Genomic DNA, 15,907 nt, shown 5'->3' on the forward strand with positions numbered 1-15,907 from the left:
GCAACTTTACCAAATTCATTGATTAGCTCTAGTAGTTTTCTGGTGGCATCTTTAGGATTCTCTCTGTATAGTATCATGTCATCTGCAAACAGTGACAGTTTTACTTCTTGTTTTCCAATTTGTATTCCTTTTATTTCTTTTTCTTCTCTGATTGCTGTGGCTAGGACTTCCAAAACTATGTTGAATAATAGTGGTGAGAGTCGACATCCTTGTCTTGGTCCTGATCTTAGAGGAAATGCTTTCAGTTTTTCAATGTTGAGAACGATGTTTGCTGTGGCTTTGTCGTATATGGCCTTTATTATGTTGAGGTAGGTTCCCTCTATGCCCACTTTCTGGAGAGTTTTTGTCATAAATGGGTGTTGAATTTTGTCAAAAGCTTTTTCTGCATCTACTGAGATGATCATATGGTGTTTATTCTTCAATTTGTTAATATGGTGTATCACATTGATTGATTTGCGTATATTGAAGAATCCTTGCATCCCTGGGATAAATCCCACTTGATCATGGTGTATGATCCTTTTAATGTGTTGTTGGATTCTGTTTGCTAGTATTTTGTTGAGGATTTTTACATCTATATTCATCAGTGCTATTGGTCTGTAATTTTCTTTTTTTGTAGTATCTTTGTCTGGTTTTGGTATCAGGGTGATGGTGGCCTCATAGAATGAGTTTGGGAGTGTTCCTTCCTCTGCAATTGTTTGGAAGAGTTTGAGAAGGATGGGTGTTAGCTCTTCTCTAAATGTTTGATAGAATTCACCTGTGAAGCCATCTGGTCCTGGACTTTTGTTTGTTGGAAGATTTTTTATCACAGTTTCAATTTCATTACTTGTGATTGGTCTGTTCATATTTTCTATTTCTTCCTGGTTCAGTCTTGGAAGGTTATACCTTTCTAAGAATTTGTCCATTTCTTCCAGGTTGTCCATTTTATTGGCATAGAGTTGCTTGTAGTAGTCTCTTAGGATGCTTTGTATTTCTGTGGTGTCTGCTGTAACTTCTCCTATTTCATTTCTAATTTTATTAATTTGAGTCCTCTCCCTCTTTTACTTGATGAGTCTGGCTAAGAGTTTATCAATTTTGTTTATCTTCTCAAAGAACCAGCTTTTAGTTTTATTGATCTTTGCTATTGTTTTCTTTGTTTCTATTTCATTTATTTCTGCTCTGATCTTTATGATTTCTTCCTTCTGCTAACTTTGGGTTTTGTTTGTTCCTCTTTCTCCAGTTCCTTCAGGTGTAAGGTTAGATTGTTTATTTGAGATTTTTCTTGTTTCTTGAGGTAGGCTTGTATAGCTATAAACTTCCCTCTTAGAACTGCTTTTGCTGCATCCCTTAGGTTTTGGATTATCGTGTTTTCATTGTCATTTGTCTCAAGGTATTTTTTGGTTTCCTCCTTGATTTCTTCCATGATCTCTTGGTTATCTAGTAACGTAGTGTTTAGCCTCCATGTATTTGTGTTTTTTACGTTTTTTTCCCTGTAATTGATTTCTAATCTCATAGCATTGTGGTCTGAAAAGATGCTTGATAAGATTTCAAGTTTCTTAAATTTGCTGAGGCTCGATTTGTGACCCAAGATGTGATCTATCCTGGAGAATGTTCCGTGCGTGCTTGAGAAGAAAGTGTAATCTGCTGTTTTTGGATGGAATGTCCTATAAATATCAATTAAATCTATCTCGTCTATTGTGTCATCTGTTTCCTTATTTACTTTCACTTTGGATGATCTGTCCATTGGTGTAAGTGAGGTGTTAAAGTCCCCCACTATTATTGTGTTACTGTCCATTTCCTCTTTTACAGCTGTTAGCAGTTGCCTTATGTATTGAGGTGCTCCTATGTTGGGTGCATATATATTTATAATTGTTATATGTTCTTCTTGGATTGATCCCTTGATCATTATGTAGTGTCCTTCCTTGTGTCTTGTAACATTCTTTATTTTAAAGTGTATTTTATCTGATATGAGTATTGCTACTCCAGCTTTCTTTTGATTTCCATTTGCATGGAATATTTTTTCCATCCCTTTACTTTCAGTCTGTATGTGTCCCTAGGTCTGAAGTGGGTCTATTGTAGACAGCATATATATGGGTCTTGTTTTTGTATGCACTCAGCAGGCCTGTGTCTTTTGGTTGGAGCATTTAATCCATTCACGTTTAAGGTAATTATAGATACGTATGTTCCTATGACCATTTTCTTAATTGTTTTGGGTTTGTTTTTGTAGGTCCTTTTCTTCTCTTGTGTTTCCCACTTAGAGAAGTTCCTTTAGTATTTGTTGTAGAGCTGGTTTGGTGGTGCTGAATTCTCTTAGCTTTTGCTTGTCTGTAAAGCTTTTGATTTCTCCGTCGAATCTGAATGAGATCCTTGCCGGGTAGAGTAATCTTGGTTGTAGGTTCTTCCCTTTCATAACTTTAAGTATATCATGCCACTCCCTTCTGGTTTGTAGAGTTTCTGCTGAGAAGTCAGTTGTTAACCTTATGGGAGTTCCCTTGTATATTATTTGTCGTTTTTCCCTTGCTGCTTTCAATAATTTTTCTTTGTCTTTAATTTTTGCCAATTTGATTACTATGTGTCTCGGCGTGTTTCTCCTTGGGTTTATCCTGTATGGGACTTGCTGCACTTCCTGGACTTGGGTGGCTATTTCCTTTCCCATGTTAGGGAAGTTTTAGAGTATAATCTCTTCAAATATTTTCTCTGGTCCTTTCTCTCTCTCTTCTCCCTCTGGGACCCCTATAATGCGAATGTTGCTGTGTTTAATGTTGTCCCAGAAGTGTCTTAGGCTGTCTTCATTTCTTTTCATTCTTTTTTCTTTATTCTGTTCTGCAGCAGTGAATTCCACCATTCTGTCTTCCAGGTCACTTATCCGTTCTTCTGCCTCAGTTATTCTGCTGTTGATTCCTTCTAGTGTAGTTTTCATTTCAGTTATTGTATTGTTCATTTCTGTTTGTTTGTTCTTTAATTCTTCTAGGTCTGTGTTAAACATTTCTTGCGTCGTCTCGATCTTTGCCTCCATTCTTTTTCCAAGGTCTTGGATCATCTTTACTATCATTATTCTGAATTGTTTTTCTGGAAGGTTTCCTATCTCCACTTCATTTAGTTGTTTTTCTGGGGTTTTATCTTGTTCCTTCATCTGGTACATAGCCCTCTGCCTCTGCATCTTGTCTATCTTTCTGTGAATGTGGTTTTTGTTCCACAGGCTGCAGGATTGTAGTTCTTCTTGCTTCTGCTGTCTGCCCTCTGCCCTAATCTCTTTTAGATCTAGCTTAATTTCTTTTAGGGCCTAGCTCTCTGGGCATATTCTGATACACAAAACCTAGTCTATTCTTGGACCAAACTATTTTTTCTGTAGTTATGTACAACTGAAAGTCCCTCTTCTCTTTTCCTGGGAGAAAAATAGTCAACAGTCATCGTAGACCACCAAACTATTCAAAATGTTGTGGAACTACTTTCCATGAAGGCTTAAAGACAATGAATAGAAAGAAAGAAAGAAAAAACTCTCAGATTTAACTGTGAGAAATCAGGGCAGGATTATCCCAACATTGTTTACTATTTTAGTGAATTTGATGGAAGAATTAAGGAATTGCTGGTATATACTGATTTCTAGAAGGATAAACATTCTCATTTCCAACCCAAAGCTTTCCATTGGTGTGCATAAAATTTTGACTTGTGTGTTCCTACCATCTCCTCCTTCTAGTGCCTGGCCCTGACTTATAAGGGTTTCTTTTTTTTGCATATCTGATGCTGTTATATCTCACCTTGCTCCCCTCGGCACTTCCTAGCTAACCTGGCAAGCATCCCTTGAGTTTCAAACAGTGAGGGATCTCATATGCCTTGCTGCCCCCTATTGGTGACCAAAGACAATCTTAGATTTTTAAAATTAATGCCTATATTTGAGAGATACTTCCTATGGAAGCTTTTTATAAAGTTTTAAAAGAATTATATAAATATTATGTAATGATTTTATTTATAATTAATGGCTTTGTTTTTTAAATGTTTATTTTGACTTAGTTTTCTTCATAAATTTATAAGGAATTTCTTCAGTTCATGTCATGATCTTTTTCTAAAATTGGCACTGCATAACTGAAAGTGCAAAGCAAAGTTTTCTGCCAGCATTGCATATGGTTTTGAATGTAGTTCTTTAAATTGAAAACATACATATTGGATTTGCATATTGCTTCCTCAAAATGGGTTTCTTTTTTGTTTTGTTTTGTTTTAATGTTGTATTAGTCTATTTGGGCTGCCACAAAGAAATGCCATGGACTTGGTGGCTTAAACACAGAAATTTATTATCATAGTTCTTGAGGCTGGAAGTCCCAGGTCAAAGTCCGGCAGAGTCAGTTTCTGGTGCGAACCCTCTTCCCAGCTTGATATCCTTAAAATGGTAGAGGGAGAGAGCGCTAGTGATTTTCCTCTTCTAATAAGGTCACCAGCCCTATTGCGTTAGGACTCCATCCTACGACCTCATTTAACCTCTATCACCTCCTCACAGGCCCCTTCTGCAAATGCAGTTACATAGGGAGTTAGGGCTTCAACATATGAATTTGGAGGTGGGGGACACAAACAGCAAAATGTTGATATGTGAATTTTGATAATCCAACTTATTTTTTAATTAATCAATCAAATTATTATTATTATTATTTTAAAAATCACATACCATGGGCTAAGAATAAATGAGAATGGGATTGGTATTAGAATAATAAGGCATTACCCTCACCATGGTGAACTGATAACACAGTTAAGAAAATGAATTAAAATCAGACTAAAACAAGGAAAAATGATAAAAGTGCAAAGTACTAAATCATCATACTGTCTTTAATTACAAAAGAAGTTGTATTTGTGGGCTGGAAAAAGCAGAGAAATCTTCTAATAAGAAATTTTATTTAGCCTCCTACTGAAAGATGACTAGGGTCTTATTAACTTCAATGGAAGTGTAAAAGGAGGAATATTTCAACACAGTATCCAGAGAGTGCTGGTTTGGAATATACATGATATGGTCTTTGTTCTTTAGAAGTTTGCAATCAAAGACCATAAATACTCAAGTCTGACAGCTTAGTGCTTTCAGAATTTGCTTAAATCACCTGATATTTTTTTACCAGGCTACTGCTGCTAACTGAAGCACTGGGTTATGTGTCTTGGGCTGAAGCATGCCACAGAATCATTGATGTTGGGCTAAAAAACCCAAAACTCTTCCTTCCTTTCTTCCTTTATTTGTTTGACTGCCTGGTGAGTCCAGAACAATTTCAGAGCATACAGTGGAGCCCCTAACCATTCCAGAGGGCAAAAGGTTGGGCACACTGATTAGTTTGAAAACCTTGATATCTAATTTTTTCCGTGGTTTCTCTGTAAGTTCAACTCAATAGTTCATTTATTTATTCCTCCAACCATAGGGAAAACAAGCCTGAAAACACCAGTTCATAACACTAAATTATGAATGTTAAAGACACGCACAGCTCTACCTACCAGCAACACCTGTGGGCAGAGCCTATCATACCGTGGACACTGACATATTTCTAAGCATACCATTTCTGATCAAGTAAACGTCCTGGGTTGATCAGAAAAACAGAAAATATCACCATGATCAAAATAAATCTATAATTTAAACTGGATTTTCTACTACTATCAGGCAAAAGGTTGTTTAAAAAAAAGTTGTGCGGTAAATCACGTCTCCTTTTGCAGGATCTGGTATGAAGGAAAAATCGTGTGTTTGAAATTTGTCTCTGAATTTATCTCTAATTTCAAAATCATTTTCCTTCTTCTGTGAAGCCTATCCCCAGCCCAGGTTACTGCATTTCCCTTGTGCTCTCACTTCTGCTCTCCTCCATTAATCAAAGGAAAGTATCTGCTAACAGTCATGTAAAACCTGGTATGAATTTAAGTCATGGTGTTATCTCTCTTCAGGGGATTTATAATTTTGGATTTATCTATAATTCTGGAATAAATGCCTTTGTCTCCTGCAAAAGAAGCTTTAGGCATGAGCATAGTAAAGAGAAGTGTTTTTGGAGTTGGGGACTTTCTGTTACTGTTGAAATCACACAAAGAGCTAGCAGTCAACTTTATTGAGAAGATTGGTATCTAAATTGTAAAAGTATCTCAAAGTTAGGGATTTATGTAAAATGCAAGGTCAGAATTACAATGAAGGAACATATTACTTAAGTATTTTGAAGATGAGAAAATGAAACTAGCATTTATTGGGTATCATATGCCAGGAAATGTGCCAGGCATCCTCACATTTCTTTAGCTCATTTAAAGCACTTCTGCAAATTCTTCACCCCATTTTACCATCAAGGAAACAAAGTTCTGGAGGTTAAGTTTCACGAATACCCTGCAGCTAGCAAATAATGGAACCATGTCTCTCTGGCTTCAAAGTCCATTATCTTGGTGTAGGAAAGAGAAAAGTTGTCAAAATACGTGACACTTAAATACGTGTCTTATTTTGCTCTATTAAAAATTTGCTTTGAACATTTTGAATTAAACTCCTTTAATCACAGGAAAACATGTACTTTGTACCATACCACCTTGCTGGCTTTTGGTATGCAGAGCCAAGATGAATTGCCTTCAAAAATTTTTTCAATTTATTTCTGCTATCAGAAGCTGTCAATAATAGAGGATGGTGAGGCTGTAATGCAGAAATTACAAGGTTATCCAAGACCTGCCTCATATGTAGTTGGCATATGTTGCTCTCCAACTAACCTATAGATATGAATATTTCTGTACTAATTGAAATTAAGCTAGCCCAAGTCAACCTACACAATCATATAGGTGGAATAATCATGTAATTTGAACCAAAAATTGGGACAAATCAACAGATTGAATATTTGAAATTATGACTATTACATTATATCTAGAATATATGGTTAGCTTATTAAGGGTTAGGGGACTAATTTTGTATTTTTTCTCAATTAAATTTAACTGTAGATTCACTTGAGAATGTGTTTTAATGCTTTACTGAATGAATCTACCCACTTTTACATTTTTTTGAGAAATAAAGAAAAAAATTAGGTGGTAAATAGAAACTATTACTAAAGTCATGTATATGAACCAAGGCCAGTTTGAAGCTGCATTTTTGTGCAAGGAAGCCCATTTTGTTTATTGCTTTCCAAAAAATTTAAAATATTAAGTGTGATTATTTTTCCAAACTTTTTAAGGTTACATTAAATCAATGTAAATAATAACAATAAAGCTTGCTAACTTAAAAATGTGGGGTTTTTAGGTGTATGCTTTAGATTGAATTATTAATTAACTTTTTAATTGGAAATATTAATCTACAAAAGCAATAAAAAGTGTATTTTAACTCTTATTCTATCTAATATGAAGATAATATAGGCTCTTTGCTTTTCCTATTTTCCCTCTGGCTACCTGTCCTTTTTTTTTTTTTTTTTTTTTTAGGTTTCACATATTCATTGCTGAGCTACACAGTGAGCAGTGGTGAGGAAAGATCAAGAAAAGAGAAGAGAGCCATTCCATTTCTCCCATCAAACACAGGCAGCTGTTCCAGACCGTAGTGATGTTCTGTTATGGTAAGACACAATTGACCTTAATAGCATAAGTGTGTGCCACTTCATATGTGAGGCTCCTTATAGACCCAGCTTGTTTCTTCTAGAGTGTCTTCTCTTGGAGTTGTACCTGATTGTATTACCAGTTTTCATTTGAATCCATGGGGGAATGGGACGATTTTGCTTTTGTTTCTTGGCCGGGAATCGCTTGATCCTGAAAGAGTTGTGAGAAGACATGGCGAGGAGGAAATTCAACTGCACATAGGATGGCAGACAAGAGAAAAGATCCCCTCTGGTTACCTGTCCTTGAGTAATCCTCTCTGCTTGTGATTATCATGACCAGAGATTGGATAGGAAAATAAAAGACTATAGGAATTACTCAGGGCTTAATCTGTCCTTGCATATGATGGTGGTGGGGAAATAAGTTGAAAAAGGTACATAATATGGTACTTGGGTTTTCTAAGGGCTCATTTATATACTATTTATATTCCCAATTTGGCATAAAAAAAATTGAGGCTCTGACGATGTAATTTATAAAATTGATACATGGTACTATAAAAGATGGTTTCATAAAAATGTGTTTTAAAATGTAATGACAAAACATTCTGGCTATCTTTAAAAAATAGACTTCGAGTGATTTGGAAGTGCCCAGGTCACTTTAAAGAGAATCTTTATTAGTCTATAGAAAGTGATGTTTATAACAGCTTGAAACTCAAAGGAAAGGGAACTCGGGGAGAAGCACGTTCAATAATTTCCAAGGTAACATGGATGCATACTGTGTATGCTCCTTTCATCTCATTTCTTACTGCCACAGCCTTTCAAGGAAGAAAATAATATATTCTTCATGGAAAAAAAGTGTAAAGAAGGCAGTATAAGAAAGGCGTACTTTGAGAACTAATTGAAGTGCTCATGAGGCAAGTTAATGCTTTTTTGCCAATAACTTGTGTACAGATAGGTTAAAAGGATTTTCAACCCCTCTCTGAATCTGCCCCCTCCACACCCAAACTGGGATACATTTACTGAGAAAACAAGGATCTGGCATTTTAAAAACATTAAAAATATTTTATGTGAGTTATTTTTTACTTAGCACAGTAGAAGAAAATCAAGATTAATTCATCAGTATATAGTCACCTTAAAAGTGTGGAGGGCACTTCGATGGCCTCAATGGCCAGTAGAAGGTAATAAGTCAAAATGGGGAGGGAGCAGGCTGTGTACAAAGTTGGCTCTAAACTCTCTTTTGCTGTGGTGCAGTTTTTGTGGACTGGATGGCTGAGAGATCCAACAGAGAGAAAGAAATCATCACCAGGATCAACAGAGATAGGAGCAGGGGAAACTTGGAAAGCTGTTTTGACAAAGTCAATGATAAGAAGCCAGATCCCTGGGGTGGGTATCTGATCATGAAGCAGAGAACAGCATGTCATTAAGAATTTGATCAAGATTGAATAACTTCTGGCGATTTACTTACAAAATGACTCTTGCAGCCCTGGAGCATGGTACTCTTGCAGCCCTGGAGCATGGTACTCTTGCATGAACCACTGAAAAGTCTCATTACAAAATACAAAATAAATTTTTTTAAAAAGAAGAAAAAATTAAAATGATCTTTGCCAAGTATATAGGTGAAAATAATGTATAACTTTTTTGTTTGCTTACTAGTAAAATTGAATTATTTTCCATACTTTTAAAATTTTTACTAATTTTTCCCTGTCAACTGAATTTGGTGCCTTAATTTTAGTAAATATAATTTACCTCCTGTTTACTGATCATATATTACAGTAAAGCAGGTTGCCAATGTTTTGGAGAGGGGGCTGTGGAGAAATAAAAGAAATGACAAATCCCTTCTCTTAAAGCCATATACTGGGTGGGGGAGAACAGCTTGTGCAGAATAATGTGACAGAAGTAAGGAAAGGAATGAGGATTGGGAAAACGGGACAGCTACATGTAAAAAAATGAAATTAGAACACTAACACCATACACCAAAATAAGCTCAAAATGGATCAGAGATCTAGTGTAAGGCCAGATACTATAAAACTCTTAGAGGAAAACATAGGCAGAATACTCTTTGACATTAATCGTAGCAATATTTTTTTGATCCACCTCCTAGAGTAATGAAAATAAAAACAAAAATAAACAAGTGGGACCTAATCAAACTCAAAAGCTTCTGCACAGCAAAGGAAACCATAAACAAAACAAAAAGACAACCCACAGAATAGGAGAAAATATTTGCAAACAAAGCAACCAACAAGGGATTAATCTCCAAAATATACAAACAGTTCATGCAACTCTATGTCAAAAAAACAAACAATCCAATCAAAAAATGGGCAGAAGACCTCAATAGACATTTCTCCGAAGAAGATATACAGATGGCCAAAAAGCACATGAAAAGATGCTCAACATCCCTAATTATCAGAGAAATACAAATCAAAACTACAATGAGGTTTCACCTCACACTGGTCAGAATGGCCATCATCAAAAAGTCTACAAACAATAAATGCTGTAGAGGGTGTGGAGAAAAGGGAACCCTCCTACACTGTTGGTGGGAATGTAAATTGGTACAACTACTATGGAGAACAGTATAGAGGTTCCTTAAAAAACTAAAAATAGAACTACCATATGACCCAGCAATCCCCCTCCTGGGCATATATCCAGAGAAAACCATAATCCAAAAGGATACTTGCACCCCAGTGTTCATTGCAGCACTATTTACAATAGCCAGGACATGGAAGCAACCTAAATGTCCATCAACAGATGAATGGATAAAGAAGATGTGGTACGTATATACAATGGAATACTACTCAGCCATAAAAAAGAATGAAATAATGCCATTTGCAGCCACACAGATAGACTTAGAGATTATCATACTAAGTGAAGTAAGTCAGACAAAGACAAATATCATATGTTATGACTTATATGTGGAATCTAAAAAAAAGTACAAATGAACTTATTTACAAAACAGAAATAGAGTCACAGATGTAGAAAACAAATTTATGGTTACTGGGGAGGTGGGAGGAGGGAGGGATAAATCAGGAGCTTGGGATGAACTTACACACACTACTATACATAAAATAGATAACTAATAAGGACCTACCGTATAGCACAGGGGACTCTACTCAATACTCTGTAATGACCTATATGGGAAAAGAATCTAAAAAAGAGTGGGTATATGTATACGTATAACTGGTTCACTTTGCTGTAGAGCAGAAACTAACACAACGTTGCATTGTAAATCAACTATACTCCAATAAAAATTTTAATAAAGAGAAAGGAATGGGGAAAGGAGGGGGAGTGTTAAATGCAGACATGCTTCGGAGCAGCTAGCTTCAAGGTTCTAAACAGAACCACTGGTGAGTGGAACTCACACACCTCCTTTGAGTTCTATTCCAGTGGTCAATGTTGGAGAAATATCTTTGGGTCTGGAGGCAGAAGAGCAGGACAGAGGGACAATCCAAGAAGCCCTCTGAGACTCAGTGAATGCTTTATAACATGTTTACTTGCTGGCTCATAAGTTGAAAATGGCAAGAAAATGTCAGGTTTGACTTCCAGTGAGATAAAACAGTGTTCTGCCAACGAGATCCTGTAAAGGGCTTACTTTGGGCTCCTATCTTCGTTTGGGATATGTGCTCAAAGTGTATATTCCTGGGGCCACTGGCTGAAGGTCTTTCCATTTTAGGGAAAGCAAAATGTAGAGAAGACATTTTATCCTATGTTGTACCCTGCCTCTGGGCGTTGATAGTGTGCCCAGCCTTCAGCAGGGAGAGTCAAATTTGGTTATTTTTCCGCAGTCTTTGATTAATGAGCAGGACAATTCATCCCAGTCACAACCATGTTAGTGACTTTCTCAATGGTTCTCAACTGGAGAAGAAAGTCAGCAGATGGCTGGGAAATACCCACCTGCTGTTACAGTCAGTCTGAGGCTTGTTAAGCTGGTTCTTCCAGGAATCTCATGTGGACAAGAGTAGACACCATGCTACTTTATTCACATTTTCAAAATCCCTTTTTTGCCCTTGGTTCAACTATCAAATGGTTGAATGGTTTAAGTGAAATATTTTGCAGTTCTCTCTGAGATTGGTTGGATACTTATGTGAAGACAGAAAATTATATGACAGGTTTAGTAGTGACAGCGTGGACATGAGACTCGGTACATCTGCTAAAACATGGAAGTTGATCCATCTATCAATCATTCTCTGAATTAAGAATTGGATAGTGGAGAAAGCACTTAGATTCTTTTCCTGGATGTATCATTTATTTATCACCAGCGTGATTCTGGGTTTTGCAGTGAACTACTCCGAATTGTAGTTTCCTTTACTTTGCAAAATGGGGATTGTAAGCAGCAAGCCAGCATACTTCACTGGGTATTATAAGGATCTAAAAAGACTGCATAAATGAAAGAATTTACAAAGTATAAACATGATACAGATGTGAAAACTTACTGCCAAAAAGGGGTATGTGCAGATCACCTATGATGTTCCTGACACAGCTCTAGGTTTTTGGAAGATACTGAATAGATAAAAGGTGAGGCTCCTGCCCTCAACATCTATATGGTCCAGGTAACTGAGAGCAGCACAAGGCAGTACCTAAATCAAGACCTAAAGCGGCTGATGGAAAAGAAGTGCCATCAGAGTTTAGAGAAGAATGAGAGGAGCAAGGGTTAATGTACAGATAGACAACATTATGGAAGAGGTAGGCATTGAGTTGCACTTTAGAACAGGGAAATGGGTGAACTGAGAGGACTGAAATTAAAAGAAGCTGAAAAGGACTTAAACTTCGAAGTTCAACCTTTTCCAAAAATGTCCTTTGCCTACTATGTTCACTGTCAAACTCCTTATTTACAAGTTCACCCCTTTCTAAACCCTAGAAATTCTTTTCTGACCCTCCCAAATGGAGCTGGTCATTCTCTCCTCTAGGGGTTCCTATCCTCAAAAGATACACATTTACATTATTGAAAGTATCTCATTGTGTCAAAACAGTAGTATAAATACCATTTTAAAAATGAGGCAGACCTGGGTTCTACACCCAGTTTTACTGCTAACTGACTCTCTGACTCAGGGCAAATCATTTACCCTTCACCAGTTGAGTAAATCTTTCATCTGTAAGCTAGAAATGATAATAACAACATTATTATTCTGAGCATTAAATGAGGAAAAGTGTCTCAATGAATCCTGTGTGTAGTGAACACTTCAGAAATGATGTCTGTTGTTAATTTTATGGATCTGTTGCCCTCATTGGTTAATGTGGAACTCTCATTATGCTTTTCTTTAGATACTAGCGTCTAGCCTGGGGCCAGGCACAGAGTAGGTACCTGGTAAATATTTGAACCAAAATGAGCATTCAAGATGGAGAAGGCATTTTAGGAAGTGGCAACAGCAAAGATACAGAAATAGAAATAGAGATAATCTGTGTGAAAAGTAGTGAGCATGGAAGTGGGAGGGGAGAGAAAATGAAATAATTTCTCTGATCTGATGAGAGGAAAGATTTATATTGGAGAATAAATTACGCTAGATGGATTCGTGGGGCACAGATAGAGGAGGACCAGGATTTTGGGTTTGATGCAGTGGGTAATAGGGAATCATAGTTTTTTGAGGAGGAGTGACATGATGAAAAATGTTGAGTAAATAGATTAAGACTTCCCTGGTTCAATAAGCAAATTATTTTTAGACTAAAAGCTATATCACTATGACCATTTATGACTATAATTTGTTGCCTTCTCACTCGATTGTAAGAGAAACAAGTCAATATTTTTCTCTTCTTTCCAAGTTTTTAAAGGGAAAAGAAACATTATTTTTCATACTTGATATGGCTGTGTGGTGAGTCTCCTTCAGATCAGTGAAAGTACTCCTCTCTGAAGACATTGAAGGGTGTCTTAACAATAATGATTAATGACTTAAAAATACCCATAAATCTTTGAGGAATGAACAAACCACTATTAGAACCATATGTTGCCCTCACTCTTTGCATGGAACTTCTATGAAAGTCGCTAGGAGTTCAGTGGAATGATGAGGGGAAGCATATGGCCCTAGATCTGAACTAAATTAGTAACAGTATGAAAACACAGTTAAATAGTGATAATCCCCCTTGTTATCCAGCTTTTTTCCTTTTTCAGACAACCTTGTGGTGTATAGTTAACCACAAAAAAGATACTTGTTAAATCGGGAGAGCCAACCTGCAAGGAGAAACCATGTGGCATATCTTTTGAAACAAGCTGAAGAGGCAGTGATTTGGGGCTTTGTTGCTCAGGACTGCCATGGAGTCATTTAGAGATCAAAAAAGAGCGTAACCCGACGACTATGCATTAGGCACTCCATCTGGCTCTGTCCCACACTGTTGCCATAGTCACCTATCTCCTAGCAACAATGAACAGCATTTTCATGTCTCTAAAGTGACAAAGCACGCAAGTGAAAAATATAGATGTAATCACAATAGGATAATAATCTGAGAGGTTATCTTATGGTCAAAGTTCACTGTGAAGATCTATATGAATCTGTGGTTTCATGATCCTCTCTCCTGTGATGGGTTTTGATAAGAAAATGCCTTGGCTCAAATTGAGGCAGCCCAACAGCTTGCTATTGAATATAAAGACTACAGATATCATTACAAAGAACATGGTAAAGGGGAAGTTTATTTTAAAAGTGGAAAAACACAATTATCAGTTTGAATAACCTGACGATCATTATCTAGAACTCTGGGTAGAAGGGACTGGGGATGGAAAAACCCTGGCCTTCGGTCTGGGAAGAAGGAATATTCCATCCTGACAAATTCAGGCTCAAACAGTCCATTAGCAGCCTTTGCAATGAGCAATGAGTCTCAATTGAGGTCACTAATCAGAAGCAGTAAAGAAGCTGAAATAAAGATAAAAGGAAAAGGCTATATGCGTCATGCTTGTCTTTGAGGCAAAGTGAAAAACAAACTGTGACACTACTTAGAGGATCTTTAGCTGTTTATTTCTAAATGTTTGTACCATACTTCAAATAATCTTTATTTAAATATTCTGCCAAAAGAAATCCATTGAGATACCAGCCTTGTTTTTTTTTAATGTCACAGCCTTGAATCCTAATAAACCTTGCTATTATACTGACCCGTGTGCATAAAATGAGAACTCAGAAGAGTTCAGACATCCACACAGAGGTTAGTAACAAAGAAATCATTGCCAATTTTCATCTTTAAATGCCATCTTGTGTATTATTTACTAGTTTCATCACCTATGTCCCATGACCCACTTCTCCTTTAGAAAGAAGAATACATATGTCTTTCCTGATTTTGTATCAGAACGTATGCATTTGGTAAATGTCAATGAAAGATGCACATTGTGGGAAGTAGATTCAGGAATGTCTCAGAGCGATGTCACTTGAGGGGAAGTAGAGCATCAAAACAGTGTTGACTCCAGGATGAAATAAATAATCCCCACACCTAGGCAGGCCATTATAATGTGTTTACACATTACATGCAGAGCTGAGTTTAGCTGTGCTAACTGCTTTGTCAGAAAATCCTCCTGAAATTAAATAATCATAGAAGATAGGTGAGTGCTGATTTTGTGAAATAAACAGTGATTGAGGAAAGAAGAAAAACCAGCAGGACTCAGCATGAAGCAAATTAATTCATGCTGGAGGTTTACTCTCCAGAAGAAATTAAATTGCCCACTTCCTAATCAGTACAGTTCTTGGCATGCCGTTTCTTTCTCTTTCTTCCTAAATTTGTTTCACGTTAGAGCTCCTTCATTTTTCTTTCCACTATTTTTATTTTATTCTATTTATTTATTTTTTTGGAGCTAGGAGATAATTGATTAAATGCATACATGGAAATTTTTTGTATGGGCTTTCATTTTACTTTATTTTTTTTTAACATCTTTATTGAGTATAATTGTTTTAAAATGATATGTTAGTTTCTGCTTTATAACAAAGTGAATCAGCTATACATATACATATATCCCCATATCTCTTCCCTCTTGCGTCTCCCTCCCACCCTCCCTATCCCACCCCTCAAGGTGGTCACAAAGCACCGAGCTGATCTCCCTGTGCTATGCGGCTGCTTCCCACTAGCTATCTATTTTACATTTGGTAGTGTATATATGTCCATGCCACGCTCTCACTTCGTCCCAGCTTACCCCTCCCGCTCCCTGTGTCCTCAAGTCCATTCTCTGTGTCTGCATCTTTATTCCTGTCCTGCCCCTAGGTTCTTCAGCACCATTTTTTTTTTTATATTCCATATATATGTGTTAACATACAGTATTTGTTTTTCTCTTTCTGACTTACTTCACTCTGTATGACAGACTCTAGGTCCATCCACCTCACTACAAATAACTCAGTTTCGTTTCTTTTTATGGCTGAGTAATATTCCATTGTATATGTGTGCCATATCTTCTTTATCCATTCATCTGTTGATGGACATTTAGGTTCCTTCCATGTCCTGGCTATTGTAAATAGTGCTGCAATGAACATTTTGGT

At 36.7% G+C, this 15,907-nt stretch overlaps 1 long non-coding RNA gene and 1 pseudogene across 2 annotated transcripts in view; one reads left to right on the forward strand and one right to left on the reverse strand.

The window, feature by feature from the left end:
• The window catches only part of LOC309659044, a 464,689-nt gene that overhangs the window by 328,494 nt on the left and 120,288 nt on the right, over positions 1–15,907 (forward strand). The window lies entirely within an intron of this gene.
• On the reverse strand, positions 7,552–8,970 carry LOC309659009 (large ribosomal subunit protein eL39 pseudogene; annotated as a pseudogene). Its single transcript has one exon. The product of its transcript is annotated as a large ribosomal subunit protein eL39 pseudogene (transcript).

Source organism: Balaenoptera physalus, assembly GCF_965194825.1.
Source record: "Balaenoptera physalus genome assembly, chromosome: 3".
Taxonomy (NCBI): Eukaryota; Metazoa; Chordata; class Mammalia; order Artiodactyla; family Balaenopteridae; genus Balaenoptera; species Balaenoptera physalus.